This window comes from Chionomys nivalis, chromosome 6 (assembly GCF_950005125.1).
Source record: "Chionomys nivalis chromosome 6, mChiNiv1.1, whole genome shotgun sequence".
NCBI classification, from domain to species: Eukaryota; Metazoa; Chordata; class Mammalia; order Rodentia; family Cricetidae; genus Chionomys; species Chionomys nivalis.
In genome coordinates this window covers 2,346,242-2,369,887 of record NC_080091.1, presented here as the reverse complement: position 1 = coordinate 2,369,887, position 23,646 = coordinate 2,346,242, and the positions used below count along the sequence as shown (strand labels likewise).

The 23,646-nt window shown below is 40.0% G+C and overlaps 1 protein-coding gene and 1 pseudogene across 1 annotated transcript in view; one reads left to right on the top strand and one right to left on the bottom strand.

The window, feature by feature from the left end:
- The window catches only part of LOC130875604 (leucine zipper protein 2-like), a 143,971-nt gene that overhangs the window by 92,286 nt on the left and 28,039 nt on the right, over positions 1-23,646 (top strand). The window lies entirely within an intron of this gene.
- Positions 12,876-13,293, bottom strand: LOC130876158 (adenylate kinase 2, mitochondrial-like; annotated as a pseudogene).

The window sequence follows — 23,646 nt, the reverse complement described above, 5'->3', positions numbered from 1 at the left end:
AACTAATCAAACGGCGCAGAGAGAATGCGCAAATTAACAAAATCAGAAACGAAAAGGGAGACATAACCACAGACACAGACGAAATTCAGAGAATCATTAGATCTTACTACAAAAACCTGTATGCCACAAAATTGGAAAATGTAAAAGAAATGGACACTTTTTTAGATAAGTACCATATACCAAAGTTAAACCAGGACCAGGTGAACAATCTAAATAGACCTGTTAGTCGCGAAGAATTAGAAGTTGTTATAAAAAACCTTCCCACCAAAAAAAGCCCAGGTCCAGACGGCTTTAATGCAGAATTCTACCAGAACTTCCAAGAAGACCTAATACCTATACTCCTTAATGTATTTCACAATATTGAAACAGAGAAGTCATTGCCAAATTCCTTTTATGAAGCTGAAGTTACTCTGATACCAAAACCACACAAAGACACAACCAAGAAAGAGAACTACAGGCCAATCTCACTCATGAACATCGACGCAAAAATAGTCAATAAAATACTGGCAAACCGAATCCAAGAACACATTAGAAAAATTATCCATTATGATCAAGTAGGCTTCATCCCAGAGATGCAGGGCTGGTTCAACATACGAAAATCTATCAATGTAATCCATCATATAAATAATCTGAAAGAAAAAAACCATATGATCATTTCATTAGATGCGGAAAAAGCATTTGACAAAATTCAACATCCCTTTATGATAAAGGTCTTAGAGAGATTAGGAATACAAGGGTCGTTCCTAAATATAATAAAAGCTATTTATAGCAAGCCGTCAGCTAACATCAAATTAAATGGAGAGAAACTCAAAGCTATTCCACTAAAATCAGGAACACGACAAGGTTGTCCACTCTCTCCATACCTCTTTAATATAGTGCTTGAAATTCTAGCAATAGCAATAAGACAACATAAGGGGATCAAAGGGATTCAAATCGGAAAGGAAGAAGTTAAACTTTCATTATTTGCAGACGATATGATAGTGTACATAAGCGACCCCAAAAACTCTACCAAAGAACTCCTACAGCTGATAAACACCTTTAGTAGCGTTGCAGGATACAAGATCAATTCCAAAAAATCAGTTGCCCTCCTATACACAAAGGATAAGGAAGCAGAGATGGAAATCAGAGAAGCATCACCCTTCACGATAGCCACAAATAGCATAAAATATCTTGGGGTAACCCTAACCAAGGAAGTAAAGGATCTATTTGACAAGAACTTTAAGTCAATGAAGAAAGAAATTGAGGAGGATACCAGAAAATGGAAGGATCTCCCTTGCTCTTGGATAGGGAGGATCAACATAGTAAAAATGGCAATTCTACCAAGGGCAATTTATAGATTCAATGCAGTCCCCATTAAAATCCCATCAAAATTCTTCACAGATCTTGAGAGGACAATAATCAACTTTATATGGAGAAACAAAAAACCCAGGATAGCCAAAACAATCTTATATAATAAAGGATCGTCTGGAGGCATTACCATCCCTGACCTCAAACTCTATTACAGAGCCTCAGTATTGAAAACAGCTTGGTATTGGCATAAAAACAGAGAAGTCGATCAATGGAACCGAGTAGAAGACCCTGATTTTAACCCACAAACTTATGAACACCTAATTTTTGATAAAGGAGCTAAAAGTATTCAATGGAAAAAAGAGAGCATCTTCAACAAATGGTGCTGGCAGAACTGGTTGTCAACGTGTAGAAGAATGAAAATAGATCCATATCTATCACCATGCACAAAACTCAAGTCCAAATGGATTAAAGACCTCAATATTAGTCTGAACACACTGAACCTGATAGAAGAAAAAGTTGGAAGTACTCTACAACATATGGGTACAGGAGATCACTTCCTACGTTTATCCCCAGCAGCACAGACATTAAGGGCAACATTGAATAAATGGGACCTCCTGAAACTGAGTAGCTTATGTAAAGCAAAGGACACTGTCTCTAAGACAAAAAGGCAACCCACTGACTGGGAGAGGATCTTCACCAACCCCGCAACAGACAAAGGTCTGATCACCAAAATATATAAAGAACTCAAGAAACTAAACTTTAAAATGCTAATGAACCCAATAAAAAAATGGGGCACTGATCTGAACAGAGAATTCTCAACAGAAGAAATTCAAATGGCCAAAAGACACCTAAGGTCATGCTCAACCTCCTTAGCGATAAGGGAAATGCAAAGTAAAACAACTTTGAGATACCATCTTACACCTGTCAGAATGGCTAAAATCAAAAACACCAATGATAGCCTTTGCTGGAGAGGTTGTGGAGAAAGAGGCACACTCATTCATTGCTGGTGGGAATGCAAACTTGTGCAACCACTTTGGAAATCAGTGTGGCGATTTCTCAGGAAATTTGGGATCAACCTTCCCCAAGATCCAGTAATACCACTATTGGGAATATACCCAAGAGATGCCACATCAAATGACAAAAGTATCTGTTCAACTATGTTCATAGCAGCGTTGTTTGTAATAGCCAAAACCTGGAAACAACCTAGATGCCCCTCAATGGAGGAATGGATGAAGAAAGTGTGGAATATATACATATTAGAGTACTACTCAGCAGTAAAAAACAATGACTTCTCGAATTTTGTGTGCAAATGGATGGAAATAGAAAACATTATCCTGAGTGAGGTATCCCAGACCCAAAAAGAGGAACATGGGATGTACTCACTCATAATCGGTTTCTAGCCATAAATAAAAGACATTAAGCATATAATGTGTGATCCTATAGAAGTTAAATAAGAAAGTGAACCCAAAGAAAATCATATAGTCATCCGCATGGAGAGTGGGAAGTAGACAAGATTGCAGGGCAAAAACTGGGAACTTGCGGGTGAGGTGGCATGGGGCAAAGGGGAAATGGGATGAGAAATATGAGAAGGGGAGGATGGGAGGAGCTCGGGGGATTGGGATGGTTGGGATATAGGAAGGATGGATACGGGAGCAGCGAAGTATATATCCTATCTAAGGGAGCCATCTTAGGGTTGGCAAGAGACTTGACTCTAGAGGGGTTCGCAGGTGTCCAGGAATATGTCCCCAGCTGGTACCTTGGGCAACTAAGGAGAGGGAACCTGAAATGACCCTATCCTATACTGATGAATATCTTGCATATCACCTTAGAACCTTCATCTGGCGATGGATCGAGGGAGAGACAGATTCTCAATTTGGAGCAACGGTCTGAGCTCTTAAGGTCCAAATGAGGAGCAGAAGGAGGGAGAACAAGAGCAAAAAATCAGGACCACGAGGGATGCACCCACCCACTGTGACAGTGGAACTGATTTATTAGGAGCCCACCAAGGCCAGCTGGTCTGGGACTGAATAAGCATGGGTTGATTCCGGACTCTCTGAGCATGGCGGTCAATGAAGACTGATGAGAAGCCAAGGACAATGGCACTAGGTTTCAATCCTAATACATGAACTGGCTTTGTGGGAGCTTAGCCTGTTTAGAAGCTCACCTTCCTGGACGTAGATAGAAGACCTTCGTCTTCCCGCAGGGCAGAGAATTTGGACTGCTCTTCAGTATCGAGAGGGAGGGGGAATGGTGTGGGGGGAGGAGAAGAGGAGTGGGGATAGGGGGAGGGGAGTTGGGGGAGGGGGCAATATTTGGGAGGAGGGGAGGGAAATGGGAAACGGGGAGCAGGTGGAAATTTTAATTAAAAAAGAATAAAAAATAAATAAAAGAAAAAAAAAACCAAAAAAAAAATGTCTCAGAATGGGAGAAAAGGTAAAACAAAAGTAAGCTTTGGGGACGGGCACCGAAGGTACTACTCTTCACCAACAGCTCGGGCTCTTCAAATTTTCTTGCTTCCTCCTTTCTTTACTCCTTCTCTCTTTCCCATTTATATTGTTATGATTTCATGTTTGATAACTTTCAATACATGATTTGCTCTTTACTCAACAGATTGTTCTTCAGTGTTATATTGATTTGGTGATAAATTCATCTTGGGATTTGGTAGGTGACATCTTCATATGGCTGCTTTCTTTTTTTCTATTTCTTAATCACAATTTCAGTATTAAAAATTAGACTTTCTTCTGGAAGGTGCAGATGAAATACATATTTTAAATGGCTTGTGGAAAAGTCTTCTATGTGAAAATCTTTCATCCTAGAAATTCACACTGATTTCTTTTACATTGACTACCTTGTGTACTAAGGGTAGGGAGAATTCTGAATTCAGATCTTATGAGATGTTTCGGTCTGCGTTATGTGTTTATCTGCATCAAGATAGATCTTATTATTTGCTTTAGGAGAAATAATTTGCACTGTGGGTAATTTTAGCATCCGTAATTATGTGCTACTAATATGTTTTCATTGTTTTCTTCACTGTCACACAATAGTTATCCTAAAAGAATAAAATAATAAAACTGATCTGTCTATCAGATCATCTGTGTTGGGTCTTCATAGGAAACATTGAGTGGCAAAAAAATAAATTCCAAATTAATTAAACCATCTGTGGTAGTACATGTCTGGTTTCCAGCATGCAGGGGGTAGTGACAGGAGGATCAGGAGTTCAAGGTTACCCTTGTCAACTTAAGGTACAGCTATCTCTAGTATTGTATTGCTGGTACTAAGTAGGGCCAAGATTGTTTGATCACATCCGTTTGACAGTCATAAACCCCAGTAACATTGTTCTGTACTTGTTTGATTGAAAAAAAAATAATATTGCCATGAGTACTTCGGCAATTGCTCTTTTTTTATAGGACTTAATAAGGTATAGATTGCTCATACCTCTGCTCTTACTGCATTTGCTACAATCTTGTCAGCAAGAAGGAGGTCACTTTACCTGTATGTGAACATTTTAGGGAATTTGTAAAAGTTTGGGACCAGTGATATTCTGATAATGACAAGGGACTTAGATCTGTCTTCCAGACAGTAGATCAGGGAAGTTGCAGTATTTTAGGAACAATGATATTTTGTAAATGCTGAAAAGTTTCAAGCCTCTTTTTGAAATTTTTGATATGCTTTAATATTAAAGGTATCAGGCATTTTGAGTTTTCCACAAAGCATGTGCTTTTATTCCAAATTAAAAACAACTTTCCTTTCATGTACCTTTTGTGTTTGTAGTTCAGGTCCTTTTTTTTCTTTATCTAGTATCTGATATTATCTTAATTATAGCCCTATGAAATCATAGAAATTGGAATTTCAGATATGAGGAAATTATACTAAAAGTTACATTCCAAGTGCCATTCTCTCTCCTAATTATAGCATCTGAGTCCCTGCATCTAATTTTTACTTTGTACAAACTCTTCAAAGTAATCAATTAACAGAATGCCCGAAGCCTTATGTGGTGGTACTTGTTTGTCATCAAGCACCTGTGAAGTGGAGATAGGATGACCAGGGATCAGGATCATAGTTGGCTACACAGACAGTTTGCTGCTACCCTGAGAAAAAACAGAAACAGCAAAACCAAATGATAAAGTGAAATAGATTCCAAGTAGTTTAGAACCAAACCTTTCAGAATCCCATTGTGTGTGTTTCTACAGCAGGGAGAGCATTTCCTTAGTTACAAACACTATTTTCTTTCTTTTAAAATGCACATGATTCTCAATCGCTATTATCGTTTTATGAACAATATTCCATGCTTTCTTAATAGAAGGTTCCCATCAGTGGCTAAGCCCCCATCTATTTTAGCAGCTGGAAACATTTAGTCTGTGGTGATTTAAATACTATTAAAATGGTTTCAAATAAATAAGTCAGTTTATGAATCATTACTGTCCCAGATCACAGGCATTGCTGGTTTGCATGTGATGCCATCCAATATTGATGAGAACAGCATTCTTAGTCTTCTCAGCTCCATGGGGTCTTTTGCCACTGATGGGTGATCGCTGCAAGGCTCCTAAAGGAAGCTTTGTGACCTATTTATTGGCATCTTATCATTAAAGCAAAACTTTCTTAAAAGAATACGAATTCTTGTGAACACAGCAAAGATTGTAAGACAGTGAAAACTCTGGGGTGCATTTGTGTGACAATCAAACTGTGTCTGTCACCATTTTTCTGGTCTTTTATGTTACAGATGGAAGCAAAACAAATTGAGAGTGAGTCAGAATAAAAATGAAAAGAAGGCTTCCTGCTTCTGCTCCTGATGACACAGTCAATTAATATTATTAGACTACTTCTGGATGGAATCCATGCTCTGAAATTTCTATATATAAACTGTTGGCTCAAATATCATGCCATATATTCTGTCATGTTTTATCACAGAAAGAGGAGAAAAGTAGCTCACTGCCCTACTTTCAAAAGGCCATAAAGGAAATGAAGATGGCAAACACTTCTAAAAGGGATGGCACCTTGAATCATGGTAGAAGTAGCAACTGCTCCCTCTGCCTCTACTGAAATAGTGATTTATTTTTAACCCATCAGAGGCTAATAGCTCAAATCCATAGACTGTGGGATTTAATGATGTTTTTGAAACACTGTTAATATTATTTTCTCTTTAATTCTTTCTTCTGGCATCTATGCCTCTGCCTCTTAAGTTTAAAAAGGTAATTTTTAAAGGAAGATCAGAATTGCAGGGATACATAGAATTACGGAGTTGGCTACATAGACAGCTTCTACCACTTTGAGATATATTGTATAAAATCTTCCTCATAAAAATAAAAATCAAAACCAAAATGATAAAGAGAAATAGTTTAGAACAATTAGAACAAAAGTCCAGGTTTTCTTTGAAAACTGTGGTCCTGTAAATACAAGAGAAATAGAAAGTAAATGATAAAGAGAAATACAAATACATACAAGTAGTTTAGTACAATTAGACAAAAAGTACGGGTTTTCATTGAAAACAGTGGGCTTGAAAAACTGCTATGGAAAAAAGTCAATCAGCATATCAAACAATCTGTTTCAATAATTTCATTCTATTTCTGAAATAGCTACAAGTAGTTGGGAAAGGTCATATAGTTTAAAATTGTTGCTAATTTATTTATTTCCAAATTTTGTCAAAGAACCAAATAAATGACATCAGAAAAACCCAGATTCTGATAGCTTGTTATTTAGGTCAAGTCTTATCCTATGTTCTTTAAATACATAAATTCTTAACATAATTATATTTTCCAAGAACAATAAATTTGCTAACCAAAATGTTAGTTTAAAGCTAGCCCAAGCTCAATATTCATACATACTAATCATGGGTTTTACAGGACTTAATGTTGACTAAATTCAGTCATGAGTTATTTATTCCAAAACTGTCATCAGATAGTATGTGCCACTCTGCTTATTTATTTATTTATTTATTTATTTTTGTTTTTTTTGAGACAAGGTTTCACTGTAGCTTTGGAGCCTATTCTAGAACTAGCTCTTGTAGACCAGGCTGACCTCAAACTCACAGAGATCCACCTGCCTCTGCCTCCCGAGTGCTGAGATTATAGATGTGTGCCAATATCTCCAAACTGCCACTCCGTATTGTTAATGTTTGACTACAGCATGAATTAATTACTCTTAAGTGATACCTTCTGTTGCAGTTCTATGTCCCAGAAATCCCCATGTGTGACCCCAGCTTCAGTCGGATGGCATGGAAAGTAAAGTCTTTCTGAAGTAAATCAGTCAAACAAGGTCAGGAGCATAAAGATGCCAAATAATATCTGTTTTAGTATGGGTTTCTATTGTTATGATGAAACACCAAGACCAAAACAACTTGGCGAGGAAAGAACCTATTTGGCTTTTACTTCTACATCATAGTTCATCAATGAAGGAAGTCAGGACAGGAATTCAAACAAGACTAGAACCTAGAGACAGGAACAAAAGTAGAGGCCATGAAGGGGTGCTGCTTACTAGCTTGTTCCTCATGACTGATCAGTCTGCTTTATTATAGAATCCAGGGCCATCAGCCCAGGGATGGTATCTTAGTTAGGGTTTCTCTTTTTTTCAATATTTATTTATTTTTATTATGTATACAATATTCTGTTGTGTGTATGCCTGCAGGCCAGAAGAGGGCACCAGACCTCTTTACAGATGGTTGCTGGGAATTGAACTCAGGATCTTTGGAAGAGCAGGCAATGCTCTTAACTGTTGAGCCATCTCTCCAGCCCAGTTAGGTTTTCTTTTATTGAAAATGGATTATTTTCTCATACAATATATCACCTCCCTCTACTCATCCCAGTCTCTGTCCACCCAATTTCCCCTCATTAGACAAGAATATGCTTCTAAGAGATTATAATCAAACATGACAAAATAGAATATAATATGATAAAATAAAACTTTCCCATCAAGGTTGGACAAGTCAACCCAACAGAAGGAAGAGAAGCCTTAAGATGAGGCACAAGAATCTGGGACCCACTCATTCACACACTCATGTGTACCATACGATTACTAATCTGAAAGCTATAATATATACTCATATGACCTGGTACAGACTTGTGTGGGCCCTGTGCTTGCTGTTTCAGTCTCTGAGTTCATATGGTCTTTGCTCAGTTGTTTCAGAGGGACTTCTGGTATCCTCCATTCCCTCTGACTTTTACACCATTTCTGCCTCCACTTCTGCAGAGTTCCTTGAGCTCAGAGGGCAAGGATTTGATGGAGATACCCCATTTAGAGATGTGTGTTCCAAAGACTCTCCCTCTGCACATTGTCGGACTGTAGGTCTTTGCATCTCTCCCATCTGCTGCAGGAGGAAGCATCTCTGACAATATCTAGATAAGCACTGATCCCTGAGGATAGCACAATGTCATCAAGAGCCATTTTATTGATACTTTTTTTTTTTGGCCAGTAGTATTTGGTTTAACTCTAGATCTGTGGGCTATCTAGTGTTCAGTTCTTGGTCAACCAGGCTGTGTCAGGTGTGGGTTCTATCTCATAGAGTGGGCTTTAAGTCAAATCAAATGTTGAATGGTTATTCCCACAAATCTGTGCCACCTTTGCCCTAGAATGTCTTGCAGGCAGGAAAGATTGTAGGTCAAAGGTTTTGTGGCAAGGTTGGTGTTTAAGTTTCTCATTTGGTATCCTCCAGAGTACCTTCCTGCCTGGAAGATTCCAGAACATAAGGGCAAAGGCTCCATGTAGGTGCTAGCTCAACTTTTCACAGTCTGTGAATGGAAGTGTTGTCCTAGGCAATGGGGCCCTGCTGTCAGTTTTCAGAGAGGAACCCATTGCCTTAGCAACAACCTGGGTTGCCTGGGGAATTTCCATAGGACCTCTTAGCCAACAACTCAATTGGATGTAACCCAGTCCTGGTGTTGGAAGTCTCTTTTCATTGCTTTTTATGACTCAAAGCACGAAATCTTTTAACTATTGCATAAGTTGAATAGTAATAACAATTCCCATTCTAAGCTTTTCTGATGGTCTTGGCCAGCACTTGGACACTTGGTAAAAGTTAATAATGAGTGTTTCTATTTGTGCTACAGTCAGAAAGGGAGTCAATCTGAATTCCACTTAGCGTGATTTTCTATTTCATGGTCATTTGACTTGCTGATGGCCATCTCCAGTCCTGGTTCCTCACAATTCATTGTGTTTCATCTTAATATTTCTTAAGTTTAAATTCATAATACATTTAAAATGTTCATGTATTGTTGGTTAGATTAAGTAGTTTTACATTTAGCTCCATCGAGGTACACCCTAATTCAAGCTTTTTGAACCCACCATAAATGATTCTTCGCTGTGGACCAGGTTGGAATAGATGGAGAAAACAGTTCTCATTCCTGTTTTCAGGAGATAAACCAATGACTAGAAATTTATCTTAAAAATAAAAATTCACAACTTCTCATTGATCCTGTATTCAGATTGGCTTTGCCAACTCCTCTGAGGCTGCTTCTCCAGTGATTGTTGTTGAGGCTTCGCCTAGGGGCTTGCTTTAAAAAAAAACACACTTTTCAGTCTTCCTGAACTGAATGTTGCTATGTAATCCTAGTATCCTCCCAGAATAGAAAGACTAATTACATTTATGTCTTTCTTCTTTATCTTGATAAATCATAGCAGCTATACTGAGGGATGCTGTCCAGTTTGAAAGATGAAACTGTCATTTTCAAAGGGCACAATGGTTTCTCAGGTAACCAAATAACTTAGTTATACTTATTTTTTCCCACTGGTTGAAAATCTCTATGAGTAGTTGCTACCATAAAATGTAGAAAAGAACAAAATGTAAAGCAATATCAGCTTTTCCTGTAGATCTAACTGAGCGGCAGCATTTGGAAAAATAAAAGTGCTATTGCCAGATGATTTAAAAGAAAATCCATTGAGAGCTAGAAAAGCCTGGCTTCAGGCTTGCCTCCTAAATGGTGACCTGGCTGCAATCAAAGGAGAGCTGATGTGGAAGCAGGCACGCTATGAAGGAGAAGCAGAAAGAGTTTGAAAGACCTGGGAGGGCACAATTTAGAGGAAACAAACACTTAATTCCAAAAACAGCATTAGGAAATTTTCTCAACAGCCTTAGGCAGGATTCTGCTTTTCTAATTTTTGGTAATTCTTTGACCTACCTACTTCTGTTTACAATGCAAACTTTTATGACACATAGTACATGCTAACAATCCTAATGACTAGATATAATCTCTTCTTTGTAGTTTCTTATAATGCAAAGGTATGCATGTATCTTCCTTGATCTTTTTCCTGTTAATTAGACAAGTTTGGAGGGATTACTCTTTTGATCACCTAGAACACCTACTTCACTTATGAACCACCAACAGCAAAGGATATTCTAACAGGATACAAAGATACATTAGGTTGCATTGATAATATCTATATATGCAATCCTAATAAAACATGATATAGCATGAAATGATGCTGTGATAATTAGAATGAATCACTCATTTTATTTAATTTTTTATAACCATGACCATATACCCTTATCATTGATCTTAGATTATTTGGTCACACAAAGCTAATTTTCCAGAATCCCCAGCCTGTTCTCCCAGTCTTCCCACACACTGTGCAGCTTTTCATTTTTTCCCCAGTTAGCAAGGGGCCCTGGCACCCTGTAGGTGTTTCTTATTTTTGAAGCTGTATATTGGGTAGATTTTGATTGGGGCGGGGAATGAGACAATAGAGCCACTTGTTTTTGAAAGTTTACAATTAAAATATACCAATTGTATTCTACAACAAATTAGTTTAAAATAAAATAATTTTGTTATAGATTTTTGTTTATCTTAATATTTTAGAATTTGCATAGTCACATTTGAACAGTTGCAGTCTATAACTGTTTTGAGAAGTATATCTTTCAAGGGGTTTGCACAGTACTTACATGGGTAGCTCCTTCTTTTGACACATGATGGCTCATTATTCACTAAACTCAAGTTACACATTCATCCTCTGGGAAGACAGACATCCCACCTACAGTATTTAAGCAAAATACAGCAGAGCTGTCAATATCAGTGCCAAAACTTGAAATACTTGGGAGGAAATACTGAGGAAGCATTTCATAATAAAACTAAATTTAAAAAAAAATAAATTTGCCACTGTGAGCAAAACAGGAAAACTGGAACCTTCATTCAACCACAGTGGAAAACTCAAACAATGTATCAGATTAAAGAACAGTTTGACCTTTCTTCAAGATGTTAAACTTGGAAACCAGAAGGCCCACAAGTCTGCTTCCAAATATATGTGCAGCAATGACTGAAACACATGTTCCTCAGAGGACTGTACATCAATATTCATGCCAGCATTTTTTCCAAAATGTCTATAAACACACAGAAAAGTGAACAACATGTGCAACGCTTGTTAAATAAAAGGCTCCACAGAAAGAAATTAATCACAGCAAGGGTGATCTCTGGAAGAACTTGGAGATTCTTTTTTTGTTTGTTTGTTTTTTTGCAAATTTTCAACGTACTTTATTGACTCAGGGGCCAAACACGGCAGCATTTGGTCAGATATGAAGGCACCTCATTGAAAGATACATCACAGTGTTGTCAGAGATCCCAGGCACAGCACTGGAGGATGAGAAGGACAATCTTTGGAAGATTTAGCTTAAGACATTTTGTTTCCTCTTTCACTGCTGAGTACTGAACGCAGGGCCTTGTAATGCCAGGCACACACGTGCCGCTGAACTGCATTCCTAGCTCTTATTTACTTATTGAAAAGGGTCCTGGGGATGAACAAAAGCAAAGTTGTAGGACTAGTGTGTGTCGGGTGGCTGCTGAAGGCTTTGCCGCTAGAGCAGGTGACTCCAAGTGGGAAGAAATATGTGCTTTGTCTCCCCTTGCTCCCCACAATTCCAATAAAAATGATTTGCTGAACCACCCCCAATGAGATCACACCCCCACCTTCTCCAAATGTGCAGGCGAGTCTTTAACTTTATGGAATGGGGAGTCACTGGCAGCAGCCCACGGTGCTTGCTGCATACAGGATGCACAGGTCCAGTCTGACCGCTACGTTCTTGGCCTCATGGTCCATGAGCTCCTTATATGGAAGCTGAGGTCTCTTAGAGCATTAGCTTTGTGTTCCAGAGTAAATGAAAACTTGATCGCTTAAAAAATACCTTAGCTCGTTTATACCAATGACCTCCAATCACGTTATTTTTTTAAATTAATCTTTTCCCTTCCTTATCCATTACAAATTCCCACCTATGCATTTTTTAAAAATTCCTTATAATTACAACACTGCCACTGTTCCAAATGTTCGTCTTGAGCTTCTCACCACCTCCCTCACCATCCTTCCTTCCCCGTGACCACCCCTTTCCCTTCTGCCCAGCACCTAAGAGCAGGGATCACACGGCGAGGAGATGAGCAGGGTGCAGTCTCGCCTGGCCTTCTTTTACTAGGATTTGGCTTTGGAGAAGCTGCTAGGATGCTGGCAAACATGACATCCGGGGTCTGGCATGCATCGATGGCACTGTGAATGCCCCGCTTCCTGTAGTACTCCATGAGCGGGGTGGTCTGCATGTGGTAGGCCTCCGGGCAGATCTTCAAGGCCTTCTCATTGTCATCTGACCTTCGGATCAGGGGCTCGGCTCTCCAGTGATATCATCTTTCATTGGCTCCTTTGGAGGGTTGAACTCCTCATGGTAGGACCAGCCACTCTTGGGATGAATCAGTCTTCCAGTGATCCTCCGGATCAGCAGGGAGTCTGGAATGCTGAACTCAATCACTGAATCAAGCTTCTCCCTCTTCTCCATGAGGTCATCAAGCGTTTCAGCCTGCCTCACAGTCCGAGGGAAGCCATCAGTTTTCTAGCATCCATCATCGCCTTCAGCTTCTTGCCCAGCTCTGAACCTGAAGCCACCATGGCTTTCAGCATGTCTCCCGTGGCCAAATGGCAGACACAGATGTTTTCTGCCAATCTGGGCGCCTGGGTCCCCTTGCCAGCCCCGGGCGGCCCCAGCAACACGGCCCAGATGCCCTTCCGTCTCTCTGGCTCGGGAGCCAGCGCTCTGGGAGCCATGTCTGCTGATCTGTACCTACATTCTTATCTGCAATGTGTCTTGCTTTGAAAACTAAGTCACATAGACCTAGAATCTAATAAATGATTAAGACAATAGATTTGGTTACTTGGGTCTGGACATGTTTATCAGCGTTCTCACTGGAGCTAAGTTCCTGGTTCTCTGTTCCTGATTGTGGCTTTTGTCTGTGGTGACCTGTCTCAAACAGCCAGTGTCCTCACACTCTGGACAGTGACAGTCGTGGTTACTCATGTCATTCCATGGTAGCAGGAAAGAGTAAACAACAACCTGAGAAATCCCCAGATTCTCCCCAGGCGTTCTTTTTTTTTTTCCAAACCCTTCATTATAACCAGGCAATGTCATTATTCTCAGACAACATGAAATATTAACTGATTTAGACTGGCTTCTAAGTTCCACTCTTCAAGACAGAGATAATTGAAAGTCATGAAAATGTGTATCTGTTCCAAAATTGGTGATGTTTGCACAAAAAATAGACATGGGCAAAACAAACAAAAGGTGTTCATCCTCCATTTCAAATGATCAAACTTCTCTCCAGGAAGAAACCATTTCAGAGTTGTATATCTGTATTAAAATATAATACTGTGCCACCCAAACTGATACAAAAAAATATGACAGTTAAAATAAATTTAGAAAGATAAGGTGATATTAAGATAATTGTAGATTTATTTAAAATCCCACATGGGGATGTTGACAGTACTATTCTGGAATCAGAACTTACCCTCTGACTTCGCTATGTCCCCTCATGTATGCTCACCCTGTAAGGAACAGAGTGTAGACACTGGAAACAGGATCTTATTTTATGCTAGTATCACTTAATAGTTGGTTTGAAACAGAGCAGTGACAGCTAAAGTTTTGGGAGTCAGAACGAGCTCAACTATAGTAATTGCTTTGCAATTTCTAAAAGGTTTCTTTCTATCCCTCCTTTGCATTTGAAAATGCTGAAAGATGATTAGCCTAATTTATTTCATTAGAAACGTGCCTTGCTTCTAATAAATATAGAGTTTGTTTTTGTTAATATTATTTTTATCTCTAAGTATTAGTTACTTTTCATGTTATTACAAAACCCCTGGCCAAAGCAACACAAGGAAGGTTGTGCTTATTTTGGCGGCTCACACCTCAAGGCTGCAGTTAAACTTAGTAGGGAAGACCTTGTGGCAAGAACATAAGACCACTTGGTCACATTGTTTCCTCAGTCAAGGGGTGTCAAGAATTGAAGTGATTGGTGCTCAGCTTGTGTCTCGTTTGAGTCTAAGTCCCCAACCCATGAGATGGTACTGCTCACATTTAATATGATTCTTCATACCTCAGATAAGCTCTTCTAGATATATTCTCATAGATACACCTAGTCAACCTGACCATGGCAATCAACTAAGGACACTCGGTGTTCTCACTTTCTGGTGCACAATTAATAGAAACCCAGAGAGAGAAATTGTGGTTCAACCTGAAGGTCAGAAAAGTAAAACAACCATTGCCTTGGTCGGAAATGGCAATCCTGTCTCCAGAAATCCTCAGAATGAGACTGTGTCTGGAAGCTGTCTTCTCCCACCTTATATTGCCATCTAGTGCTGGAACTAAAGGTGTGCACCACTACTGGTCAGTTTCTAAGGCAAACTAGTGTGGCTACTGGGACTAAAGGTGTGTGTCACTACTGCCTGGTCTATGTAATGCTGACCATTGAGAGTGTTTTACTCTCTGATCTTCAGGCCACCTTTATTTATTAAACTACAAATGAAGTATCACTACAACTTTCAAAGTAGAATAACTTAACATTACTTAAACATTTGTTTAGGAGTATAAATAACTGTAAGCAGACAAACACGTGGCCTGGTAAATTTGTTCATGATGAATACTCAGTAAGCAATGCTTTAGAAATAGAATGTAGAAGAGATTGGGTCACTGTACCTTCTCTTGGAGCTGTAATAACTGTTCTTGATGTGTGCATCCAGAGAGGACTGTGTGGAAATTGAAAGGAAAGGAAGGACCTTTCTCCATGGTCTTCCAAAGTCTGATACTGTTGTACCCACTGTTTCCTGTTTATTTCCTCAATGGCCTTTGACAGGTTCCTTCTGTTCATACTAAATGTCTATTTTCCTCTGTCTGTCGGTCTGTCTGTCTGTCTGTCTCTCTCTCTCTCTCTCTGTGTGTGTGTTTGTGCGTACGTGCGTGCATGAGAGAGAGAGAGATACAAGTATATACATACTTAGCATTCTAATATAAAAGCCCCAAGCCTCATGTACCCTGAAATCTGACAGACTGTTTGATATTTAGGGATTTGGGGATTAGAGACATCTATCCAGTAAATAAAAGTATTCTGAACTCCAAAGTACACAATGTACAGATGAATAAACTGAACGTTTTTAAATGTAAAATTTGCTTCTTTTTTCCCTCAGTTAGATTACCTACCAATTCTGCGTGGCAGCTTATTAAATGTCAGTGTAATCAGGAATCACATCTTTCAAAGTGATCTGACCCTAAGGAGGACAGTGCAGTCACCAGATGCCACTATGTGAGTGTGCAACATTCTCCGTCCCACTAAACTTGCCTCATGCCCCTCCCCCACAGTGCTGTCTTACTGCCCTCCTCCTAGACCTCTGATTCCACCATCACAATGGAAACAAATAAACAAAGTAGAGTGTATCACTAAGCCAGTGGAATACAGCAGTCCGCCGGGAGCATCCACTGGGGTTTAAGAATAGTAACTTTAGTACAAACTAGAGAACTGTTCACAAGGGATGTTTCGCTTTAATGTGCTTTGCTGCAGAGCCCTGCATGTTTCTAAACTTCAGTGCTTCCAATTCCTGTGTGTGTGGACGAGCTTCTGTTCATTCACACAGCCCTTACCAAAGGCAAACGGTCAGCTGTTAGAACCAAAGTGTCTGTCTAGTAAATCTCCTCCTATACATACCCAGGTGTTCAGAAGAACTGCAAAATAGGGCAGTTATATGAGAACAGTTAGCACAGCAGTGATGTTCTTGTGTTCCCTGTTATTATATAGTTTGCCATTATGTTGTGATGTTATGTTGTTGCTGTTGTCATGACTCATGGCTTTTTCATTCTGATGTTGAATACGCCCTTTCCTCTTTGCTCACGTTCCCTAACTTCTTTCTTGGGAATGTTTGGAACTTGCTAGCCTTACACATGGAAGAGATTTTCCCCTTTTCCTATGGTTTCAGAGCTGGTTGTCAGATTTGAACAGATAGGAGATTAAAAATACCCAGATTTGACACCCATTGACACATACTACTAAAGCAAATGAGATGGCATTTGAGCTTGAGCTGAGTGATGGGTACAGACGCTGGACAGAGGCAAACTACTCAAATTCGTAAAAGCAAAAGACGATGTGTCTCAATAAGAAGTGTAAATTCCCTAACTTACTTCTAAGGAAAGAGCCCAGCATGTTCTTTCTGTCTTGTCTAAGGTAAGGAGTCTACAGGTGATTCAACACAGTCATGTGTGCTCCCTTCCTATGTCAGGGATCTATTAAAGACTGTCCTCCAGCATTGCCTCACAGTGGTTTCTCCTCTCTCTGATTCACTAGACAAAGGCTGCATTTGCAGCTGGCTCCTGAAACCACTCCCACATGCTGTGAAGATCTGTCTAAATAGCAGCATTTGCTTGTAATTGGAGTGTGCTTCTCCCTACCACTTCTGGGTGTGAGAGAGACAGGGAAAGACAGCAGAAAGGAAGTCTACCTAGCATGGAATCCAACATCTCCCCATCACAATATGAGTAGTAGGACATTTTCAAATAATACTCTGAGGAAACGGCATGTGTCACCCATCTATACCACTTGCAATCACAGGAAGTGCAGAGTCCATTTTAGTTTATGTTCCTAGAAATAGACACCATTAAAGTAGATTTAGGGACATGTACCTGCCCTGTGACTTCCCTGCATTTGTGGTCTGTAAGGAACTTTTCTTCCTTTATGTGGCTTTTCATAAGGATCATGGAAAGTTGTGCTGTGGGGAAGAACAGGGAGTCTTAAATAAGCTAAAGTTACCTCTGCAGAGGTCCTCATGAGTTAGAGAAACAAGGGAATGGCATCGCCTCCTACAGATAATACGCCTTGGACTCAGAAACCCTTATTCCTATTGAGACAGCTAGGCAAGGACTAGAACAATAATGCTAACACAAGTGGGCAAAAGTTAAAGAAAACCAGGTTCCATCTAGCACATAAAAAAATCCTAAGAGGACCCATCAGTCAGTTGTTGGAAACAGAGCACAATTGTCTGAGCTTGGAGTATTCAGGGATCCCCTACAAGACGAGAGTGATTTTTATTTTAATTACCAACAACATTAACTTATTAATAGGTGTATTCATCAATTGGGGCCTTTCTGTGGTGACTGCAAGGTACCTATATTTTAAAAGACCTGTTTTTGGAACACCCAACATATTTGCTTTCTCCTTCAAGTGGAAGAAAGGCCGCCCTACTGTTGGGAGTCAAATTGTCTTCTGGTTCTGCCATCTCCTCCAGACGCTGAGGGACACCAAAGCCTAATCCCTTAATCTAAAACTCTCTACCACATGTCCTCCGCTAGGATCCTACTGCAGGTCGTTTAGAAGATACTGTAGTAGCAATTGCAGCATAATCAACACTGTCTTCCCTCTGTGGAGTCATTTTTCCTGGGATCCTGCCTGTTTATATTCCTAGTCCTACAGCAACCATTCAATCTGAAGAAAGTGCAAGACCATGTCACTGCCCCAGCCCTCCCTCCCTCTCATACACGTGCGAACGCGTGCACGCATGCACACACACACACGTTAGCACAATAAGAAAACTAGCAGCACAATCTCCACACATACCTTAAATATCCTAATTTTAGTGTACCCGTCTTGAATATTTTTTACAAAATCAAGGAAATTTTTCCTGGGTCAAATTATCTATATTAAAAATATTGAATATTCCCCCTGGCTATCTCTTTACTGGAAACAAACATTAATTTGATTGGATTCCATAGCCTCATTATTTGTGGGGTAAGAATCAGAACAGGTAGCATCCTCTCTGATATCTCAGATCCTAAGCCAAATACAAACAGAATGATGACCAATACATGCGGGCGGCCGGGTGCCGGGGATGCAGCCCTGCCGCTCTTATAATTACATGGAAACTGTATTCTTTTAATCACTGCCTGGCCCATTAGTTCCAGTCTCTTATTGGCTAGCTCTTACATATTGATCTAACCCATTTCTAATATTCTGTGTAGCACAACGAGTTGGCTTACCAGGGAGGATCTTAACCTGCGTCTGTCTGGAGTGGGAGAATCATGGCGACCCCTGACTCAGCTTCTTTCTCCCAACATTCTGTCTGTTTACTCCACCCACCTAAAGGCTGGCCTATAAATGGGACAAGGCAGTTTCTTTATTAAATAAAAGTAACTCCTCCATCAAATACATAATAAGCTTAATGGTATTTTTATAGCCTTTTTGTCTCATATTGCTTTGGGCATTTTTGTCTTGCTTGTTGTGTGTGTGTGTGTGCGCGCGCGCACGTACGTGCGCGTGTGTGCGTGTGTGCACACGTGTGTGTGAATGCACTTTAATCTCTTATATCACCTTTTAACCATCAGGCAGCTCCCTACTCTTGCAGCGATATCCTATTCTGTTCATTTATTATGTATAATTTCCAGACTGTACACATTTTCTTCTATATAACGGACATTACCCTGGCCCCATCCTTTTGTTCAGGGCTATTATATTTGTGCATCAGCATAGTCATGAGGTGCTATTGCTTTTTGTTCTTACACACAGTTTCTGGGAGCTCACCTGTGCTTTGGTACTCATCCAATTCAGTAGTTTCTCTCTGAAGGAAGGGTTTTCTCTCTGAGCACTCAGTCACTAGCCAATGGGAAGGACTTCTTCCTGCATTTTCTTGCTCTGTTGCTGTAGCCTTGGCTCTGTTCTCAGATCTAAGCACTTTGTTCTCAGCTCCACTTCTAGTAAAGCAGGAGTGCGACTATTAAACTCTTCAAGTGGATTAGAATGTTTGGAAGAATCCACAAGCACACTTAAAATGTTAATTGCTCATCAGTTTTCAACAGTCCTTTTCTTCTGCCTCCTGTTTGTTCTCTATTTGATTCTCTCCAGAACAAAGAGTGACTAAGCATCTGAGAGAATCAGAAGCACGCCGAAAGTTTTAAACTCATGAGAAAACTGTATTTGAAGAGAAGCCTCATTCTCTGAGTTTTAGTTTGTAGTAGATATCATTGCCATATGGCTATGGCAATAGGAAACTATGCCTTATGGTTATATGGCATATAGGAAATTGCTTGTTTATAGCACATTTTCATGCTGATTGTTTAAGAGACAGGCATAGCAAAAGTAGAAACAGAGGCTTGGGACTATCACAGTAAACCGATGTTCTTGGTGACAGCTTGTGAACAGCCAGGCTATACCTAGAATACACTGTTGAGCTCTATCCAATGGAATCTCCTCCCTTATGCCAACTTTAACTGTTAAGAAAGCTATTGGGACAGTTTCTCTTGCTCTTTTCTAATTGACCGGGTGCAGGTGTACAAGGACTTGAAGATGGAAGGGTAATTAAGACAGATGTTATGATGGGCCATTACAGACTTGTGCTCTCAGGTCCTGTAGTCAGTCCTGTAAAGAGCACAGATCACAGCAGGCACATCTGAGAAAAACCCAAACATAGGCACACACTGAAGCAGACTGAAAGGCTTCCCAAAATTCAAAAACAAAATGGTACTTAGTGATTGCAACACTTACCATCCACACTGAATATCTTACAGAGAAGATAATTTCCTTGTTTTGAAAACAACTGAGAGGCCATAAATATAAATGAAATTCATGGACAATTTAAATATCATAAGCCTCATGCTCACAGAACATCAGTGCGGAAAAGTAGTTAAGAGCTGGATCACTGAGCCTGTATACCGTTCAGTGGGCATGGAATGAGAGTTTAGGTGAGCTCTCAGAGAAGTCATGTGTCGGCACTTCATCTTTTCTTCTTCCCGCAAAACAACAATTTGAGTACTGAATATTCTGTCTGATCAGGAGACAAAGGGAGCCACTGAGGAGAGGTATGTCAAGATTAGCACCTACTGGTTCCAAGAAAAAGCTCATAATACTGGAGGCATCATTCATGAACTCATTATTGTGTAAATGATTCCAAGAAGACAAGAACACAGAGTCTGGAATCAGATATGAACTCACACACCATCTCTGCCCTTTATGAGCTGCATGCAAGGATCTTCCACTTATCTGAATGCCAGTTTGTCCGCTGTTGAATAGGAGTGTCATGCCTTTCTATACACCTCATTGGTAGTAAAGAAGAATAACTCAGACAATAACAAAAAGCCTTGTGGAATCCTGTACCTTTCCTTGCGGTAACAATTCAAGTTACCTCATGGAGACTGACAGGCATAAAACTGTCAATATGCAGATACTGGAGAATGGCAGTGACTGGTGGGAATAGAGGTAGGACTGAGAAACTCCTCCCATGTATATAGTTATTCTTAGTGTTCTAGTGTACAAGAGGTTTTCCTAGAAGCCAGGATGAAATGGGGATCTTGGGACAGATGGAAAAAGTCGGTTCAGCTAGTCAGGACTAAAGCGTGAATTCTGGCTCATGGTTATCCATCGCAGACAACTCTGAGGAATGCCTAGGACCCTTCCACCAGATCTTTCTTCTGTGTCACAGCAGCTTGCTCAGCAGGTGGATTGGGAACAAAGACAGGAGTTGATAATAAATTTACTCCTGTAGACTTGCAGAGTGTGAGGTACTTGGGATGATGTATTCAGCTGAAGAGGTGCTTCTTAAGTACTTGTTCATTAGCTTAGTTAACTATAGCACTGGTTATTTCCTACTTTAGTCTTTCTGGTTTCACAGTTAAATCCATGCTATGAATTATGATACAGTAGTAGTGCCGAAACCATGACAAAGAGCCAAAGTTCTTCTCAGAGGCTGTTTTCTTCTCTTAGAAGACAAACTCTACTTTTGTCTGGGGAAATGATCACTGAGAATGACTTCCTAGAATTGTACACCTGACTTATGGCCGCCAGTGTATCAAGAGAAGAAATGATGGCAACTTTAGTTTGCTTCGAAAGAGATAGCATTTACCCTTTTACTTTTCACCTTCCCTGGTGGTAAAGAGAACACTTAAAGATGAAACTTCACAGAAGCAGCAGCCAAGAGTCATGTCACAGAAGCAGGCGGGCATAAAGGGTGAAGAGGTCAGCTTATGAATTATACAATGAACATCCAAGGACCTCTAATTTCTATGACAAAATTATATGGTCTTAAGATTTGGGTGTTTTGTGGCAAATCACACAATAAAAGCCTCAATTGAAGATGTAGGATTTGGACGACATAATACCAAACCTTGCCATGAAGAACCACACTTGCCTCATTTGATAAATTACCTCACAGCAAATGAGGCTGTGACAAGAGACTCAAATGTGTTTGGTGAGATACCTCCTACTTTGTAGGTGAACCATGTTTTTGGCTACAAATGAACAATTTTACAAATTAGTGTTTATTTCTCTAGGGTTATTATAAAATACGAAAGTTGCATAATTTGGAAAGAAAAGAGAATCCTCTACCTGTAGACTTAATGGGAACTGACTGTATGTGGCTTTGGAACCTTGATTGTTGACTGAGAGCAAGGGGAGGAGGACACAGGGACAAAGCTAGGTTCTAAGGCCCTTAAAAATGTCAAGGGAATGTTTGTGCTGTAGATATTAGGAAGGAGAACCAGGTAACAAATTTATTATTCATGAAGAGTGCACAGCCAGGCTCCTGATAAAGGGTCTTTGAGTCTTAGGCTCATCATCATGAGAAATAGCCCATCACTGTACTGGAGATAGGAAGATTCATGAGTTATGTGTTTTTGTCCTTGAGTGTCCTGCAGAGGAGTGATACTGGTCTTGCATAGAAAGTGAGTCTCATGGACTGGTCAGATAATTTGTTTTATTTAAAAATCAAGCAAGAAAAAAAATGTGAACTATCAAAAAAAATCAAGCAAGTGTGCAGTCAGAGTCTGGGAGTGGTTAGTTTAAGAAATTTGCAAGTCATGTGAAGTGTTTACTTTAGCTAGGAGCATACAACAGGTGTGAAATGTTGATTGCATTCTGCAGGTATAGCCAGGGTTACTTGTGGTGTCTGCTGTGAGCAGTATTCCATATACTTAAGTGAAGAGGAGACTGGAAAAGAAACCACAGTGCTTAATTTTTGACTCAGTACAGGCAAGTTGCTTTGAGCCCAAGATTTTGTATTTGCAATGAATCTCTAGTTGAAATTGATACTAAGAGATGGCATTTTCGATCTGTGGGGGTTACAGGAAGTTCTTAAGAAAATTTGTCTGTTTTTGCTATGTCTTTGAATGTACAGTGTCCTATACTTAGACATTGGATTATATATTGTAGAGTGTAGTCTATGCCTCCTTTGGCCTGTTATTTTTATTCAGGGCAGGAACTACAGAGATTATTCAAGCTTTTCTCTTTTGTCTTAGTAAAAAAGTCCTTCTTTTCATCTTCTTTTCCTCCTCCTCCTCCTTTTCCTCCTTCTTCCTCTTCCTCCTTATCCTTCTAATATTTTTCTTCTTCCTTACACATTGTTCTAGATGAGAATGGGTCCTTTTGTATTCATCTGTGATGTAGAAAGGGTATTATAACCATACAGCATGGCAATACTGTGGTAGAGAAAAGTACCCCTCCTCAAGAGTATGCTTAAGAACACTGGTGTCCCAGGGCTATGGTGACATCTGGACCCAAGCTGCTTCTGCTGGCCATGTCTTGCCATGGTCCTGCCTGCAGTCATGATCTGTGTTGATGTCTGTTGACTGTGTTAACCACATGGGTTGAATCATGTGTTAAAGTACAAATGTTGTGCTGAGCTTCCCTGCCTCTCACTGCCCTGGGGAGATCCACTCCACCACACCAGAGAGTGGACTCTGCCCCACACTGGCCCTGATATAATGGAGTCCAATGGCTCCAACACAGGAGAGTTGGGCCTACCACCAGTAGGAGAATTGCCTCTCTTCAATACTAACTTGGCACTTGGGATAGCCGGACCCACCCCTTACCACAGGCATGGGAGAGTTGGCTCTGCCTCTCACCAGAAGGTAGTGGTCTCAGCAACCAGGCCAAACCAAGTCAGTTACCACTCAAATATACTTACAGGACTCTGAGTTAACACTTCCCAATAGCTACCCAATCTATGACCTGCTAGGGTTCATGAATGAACTGCAGAGGGATATCAGTGAGGGTTCAGTATCGATGGTGTACCAGAATCCAGAGGCCTTGAACCTGACCAACAACACATTACATAATGAACATTTACAATTAAAGCTACTTGCACATGATACACAGCAGCTCT